This window comes from Acinonyx jubatus, chromosome C1 (assembly GCF_027475565.1).
Source record: "Acinonyx jubatus isolate Ajub_Pintada_27869175 chromosome C1, VMU_Ajub_asm_v1.0, whole genome shotgun sequence".
Taxonomy (NCBI): Eukaryota; Metazoa; Chordata; class Mammalia; order Carnivora; family Felidae; genus Acinonyx; species Acinonyx jubatus.
In genome coordinates this window covers 13,647,175-13,652,186 of record NC_069381.1, presented here as the reverse complement: position 1 = coordinate 13,652,186, position 5,012 = coordinate 13,647,175, and the positions used below count along the sequence as shown (strand labels likewise).

The following is a 5,012-nucleotide window of genomic DNA, read 5'->3' as shown; positions in this document are numbered from 1 at the left end:
TCTCTCTGCCCCTCCCCCACTCACGCTCTGTTTCTATCAAAAATGAATAAACATTTAAAAAAATTAAAATCTATTAGTATAAAAGCAAATACGTCAACGACAACAGAAGAATTCCAAGAGCACGGCACTCAGACAAATCCTGACATAGTATGTGCTCACCTAATGTCCAGAGTTACGCTGATGACTGCCTGGCCTTGTCTTCTCTTTCTGCCCATCCCTGCCACTTCCCTTCCTGCTCAAAAGTTACCTCCTCCAGGAAGTCCTTTATGAAAATGTCATGTGTATCAATGACTGTGGTTGCCTGGCCTCTCCCAGATCCCGGCTTCCTGCTTTGTTTTAATTCACAATTGCTGGTATAGCACAGGAAGCATAGGAAGGGGTTGGGCTGGATGAACCCCCATCCCCAAGCTCTTCTGCCCTAAATTTCCAGCATCCTCTGACTGGGTGTCTGCCCCTTTCCTCAGAGCAGAAGTCTTCCCAGAAATCACCCCCTCAAGGTCAAGGCCCTTCCTGTCCTGTCCCAGAGTCACAGCGAATCTGGTTCATTGAGTCCATTCCCCTGCCTCTCGGCAGGGACTTTCTTACACCGGCTTGGCAAAAGGGGGCCTTATCTTTTTTCTACATTCCAGGGAACAGGGTTTCCAAAGCATACATCCTCGAGCGATCCCGTAGGCTAGGCTGCCTCGCAGAAGTGTGGCATGTACATTCCCCAGCTTTCTGGCTTCTCACCCACCGGTTCGCACAGTTGTCACTGACGGGAGCCACACATCCTTGCAAGGTGCCAGGCACTGACCTGGGAACCTTACTCCCATTAGCTCGCTTAAGGCTCGCACATCGTGATGAGGTAGCTACAGTTCAACGCCCACTTTACAGATGAGGAACGGGAGGCTGTGAGAGGCCGTGCTCTCTCTGTGGGGCCTGGTCCAGCATCGGGCCAGCAGCTTTGGGTACATGTGCTCGGTTCATCCCCAAGGGGTGGTCCCCGGGAGGACCATAGGATGGTCCAAATTACTTTCTCATTTTTTAGGATGGGCCCAAGGCTTACACGATTTAAGGGGGACTCTAAGGAAAAGGGTACAAAAATATTCTGCGTTTGTAAATGATGCAAAAAAAGAGATTCGACCCAAGTTCCTGGGAACTTTCCCTCTCCTGTCCTCTCCCCAGGTGGCTTTCTGGATCTTGCCACATTCTCGGAGTGAACTGGGCCAGGTAAGGGTGGGGCTCTGTCTGGCTTCAGGGTGGGGCAAGTTAGAAACCCCAGGCTTGGACTGGCCTTAAGAATCACCTTGGGAGCTTACCAAGAATTCATGTTCTTGGGCCCTCGGACCCCCCGACACAGATTTAGTGGGCAGGGCCTGGGAGTCTGTATTTTCAACAGGTCCCCAGGTGAGGTGGCTGCGGTCACCTAGCTCCTGGACACCCCCCCCCCCCCCCCCCCCCCGTCACCTCTGTGTCTGGTTCCCTGCCAGGCTGGGCCCGGCGTTGTGGCTGAGGTCTGGGTTAACAGCCGTGGGCTGAGCGGGCCTCCCTCCTCAGGTATGCAATGAGCAGCCCCAAGAACAATACCCTCATTTTAATCATTGCAGCTCGGAGCCGCCTGGCAATTTGCTGCTGCTTTTACTGCACTAACAAGCTCTGGCTTGGGAACAGGGGGTGGAGGGTTCTCCTTCCAGCCCGGCATTCTCAGACACCTGCTCAGGGGGCTGTGGGAGAGCAGGAGAGATGCCTAGCACCGCCTAGGACAATCTGGGGAGTCTTCCTGGGGGTGGTGGCTGCTGGCTATCCAGTGGCAGGATCCAGAAAGGGGCTGGCATCTGGCCCGGTGCTGGTGATACCTTGGGAGACAGACAGGTGGACTCCACCCAGGCCCTTGCGGGGCTCACAGGGCGCTCGGAGGGTAAATGCGGTAGTGGACAAGAGGGGCCCCAGCTCAGCTGGGGTGGGGCAGGGGGGCCAGAGCAGGCTTCCCGGGAAGAGATGACATCTTCATTGAGCCCTGAAGGGTAAGTCAAGGTGGGCCAGGTGAAGGGGGTGGGGGCAGCTTGGGCAGATGGGTTTCCTGGTCAGAAGGAACAGCGTGTGTAAGGCTCAGTGAGCCTCATCAGCAGTGCCGAGGGGCGGGACCCCAACTGAAGGGTGACCTGTGGTACATTAGGGTTTTCCAAAGGTGGCTGTGACACTACTTTCCATCTCTCTTGCTCTTTTTTCTTTTTTTTTTTTTTTCAAGTTTATTTTTTGAGATAGAGAGCATGCACAGGGGAGGGGAAGAGAGAGAGGGAGAGAGAGCCCGACGTGCGGCTCGAACCCACGATCGTGACCCCAGCCGAAGTCATGAGTCAGAGCTTAACCGACTGAGCCACCAGAAGCCCCTCTCTGGCTCTTTTTCCAGCGTGACCTTGACATTCTTCCCATCCAACGCTGGGTCTAGGTCCCCTTTCCTTGAACCCGGGTGGAGCTTTGTGTCTGACACTCCATGATCTCCAAGGCGAGGTCAGGAAAATATCTTTCCATCTTGCTCTCTTGGGACAGTCACTCTTTGAACCTGGCCGTCATGCTGTGAGGAAGCCCAAACCAGTCCGCGGGGAGAGACGATGCGTAGGTGTCCAGCCCCCAGCATTGCCAAGGTCCTGCTGACAGCCAGCATCGACAGCCAGACGCGTGAGCAAAGACTCCTCCAGACGGTTCCCAGCTCCACCCATCAAGTCTCCCCAGCCTTCAAGTTTTCCCAGCCGAGGCCCCAAACATCACGGAGAGGAATGAAGCCATTCCCAATGTGCCCAGTCTGTTCCTGGCCCAGAGGCTCTGAGCCTAATAAAGCGGTTGTGTTATGCCCCTAGGTTGCGGGTACTCTGTTCCTCGGCACTGGTAGCTGGCGCAGGTGGTGAAACGCCACAGGACTTTCGCGGGGAGCACCCCAGTGGATGCTTTGGAAAGCTCACCCAGTGTGCAGGGTCGGGGGTGGGTTGGCAGGGCTGAGACTGGACCCGCCCCGGGTGACCCAACGCTCACGCCTCCCCAGGCTGCCCTTTGCTTTGTCCCTCTGAGTGTCACAGCGTTCTTTTCTCAGGTCCAGTCGACATCTGCTTCCCCGAAGGCTCCCTGTGTTTGATGTTGTTCTTCCTCCGGATTCCCGTGCAATCCGTCTCTTCCATTCTGTTCTTCAAGGATGTGCCGGCGGCAGGGACCCTCCAGCCTACTCTTGTACAATTAGCAGCTCTGGTTGTGTCACCTGCCCCTCACGTGGTTTTGAGCTGCAGACCTGGGTTCAAGTCCAGGCTCTGCTACGTCTAGCCGACTGGCTCGCCTGTCTGCGTTCTCTTGGAGAACAGGGACCACAATGGTGCCCAACTCCTATCACTGTGAGAGGGACATGGGAGAATGTTCGGAAGGCATTTGGCACGGGGTAAGGACTCCTTTGTACACGGAGACCCCGCGTTTCCACCTCACCTTGTCCGGGTTTCCCTGGACGTCACTGGGCAGTCCGCCCACCCGGATGGTGCGCTGTGTTGACTCAGGTGGCTTGGGCTTCCAGAGCTGGAGGGAACAATGGGGGGCTCCTGGGGCCCTTGTGGGGAGGGGTAGGGGAACGGGTTGGAGGGGGAGGGTCCTGCCTCCCCAACCCCCAGCCTCTCCACTTGGATCTGATTTTCATAAGACTTCGACAATTTTTGTTTTCTTTTAAACTAAAACAAGGTTTAAAATCACCTCACTGCTTCCCTAAGCATCGATTTCCCCTTTTGCATTACAGGTGGGCGCCCCCCGCCGCGTGGGGGGGGGGGCGGGCGGCGGAGCATGTGATCCAAACTAGCCAATCAGTGTGTTCCATTTCTCCGTCCACCGGCGTTGGCTCAAGGGCATGTGACCAAAGCAAGACCAATCAGAGTGAACCTTAGGGTTTGAGCCGGATTGATGGGGAGGGGCCCCTGGGGCCTCGTGAGGGGCTCAGTTCTGCCCAGGCTGGGATTAGATAGGGGGAAAAAGTTGGCGTGGGGTGGTTTTCACAGCGGCTGTGTCCAGCCCCACCTGCTACGAGACTTTTGGCTTCTGCATTGTTCGGGCCAGATCTTTAGTTGAGCTTCGCCGCCGTGTAAGTGAAAGCATCTTCCTGCTAATGCGGTGTTCAGTCCCAGGCCTGGGATGCTCCCTTGACCGCCGGGCGCTTCCAGGCTCATGGCCCTTTGACCTCTGATTCCTCCTCCAGGTTGCTTCCATCTCCCCACTCGCAGGCGGGGACCCAGGCAGGCGCCCGCGCCCGGCCCCTGGCTCAGCCCTTGGAACTGGTGGGGCTGACTTTCTCACGGAGGCCACCCGCCTCCGCCCACCCACCACCCCCAGAGCCACAACCCCGGGCACTTCGGCCCCTGAACCATCCACCTGCAGAGGCCTCCGCACCCGAGCTATGAGGAAGATGCCCTCCCAGCCGAATTCCCCGCTCAGCCTCCGACCGGGGGCGGCACAAGGAAAGCTCAGAAGGGGCTGCCTCCCCGCGGGTCATGACCCAGCTGTGCCCCAGGTGCTTGGAGGTCACCCAGGGACCCTTCCCACAAACCCCTCTGCTCCGGTCGAGGGTGGCAGCAACGGTTTGCTACCTGCCTACTGCGTGCCAGGCGCGATGCCGGGGACTTGCGAGGCAGTCCTTTGCTTGATGCGTATTGTCTCCCCGGGAGGCCGGCAGTGTGGGCCTGGGGTTTAAGCACAGGGATTCTGGAGCCAGGCTGCCCAGGTTCGAATCCTAGCAGTACCACATGCTAGCCGTGTGGCCTTGGGCAAGTTACCTAACCTCTCTGTGCCTCATCTTTCCTTCTATAAAATTGGGATGCTGCCTGATAGACTCTTGAATGAGGACTTAATACCCGTAAAGGACTTAGAAGAACGCTGCCCGGCCCGTGGTCAGTGCCGTATAATGTTAGCCATCATCATGATACCTGTTTTGCAGAGGGCAAAACTGAGGCTCTCTGCCCCACAGCATACCGCTGAGTAAGCCACTTCTGTGTCCTTCCAGAATCTATGAC

General features: G+C 56.9%; 1 long non-coding RNA gene across 1 annotated transcript; it reads left to right on the top strand.

Moving 5' to 3' along the window:
- Positions 1 to 1,375: 1,375 nt before the first annotated feature.
- On the top strand, positions 1,376 to 2,836 carry LOC113599129 (uncharacterized). The gene is made up of 2 exons (XR_003419863.2): positions 1,376 to 2,003; positions 2,530 to 2,836. It is a non-coding gene; the product is annotated as an uncharacterized LOC113599129 (long non-coding RNA).
- The last annotated feature ends 2,176 nt before the right edge of the window (positions 2,837 to 5,012 follow it).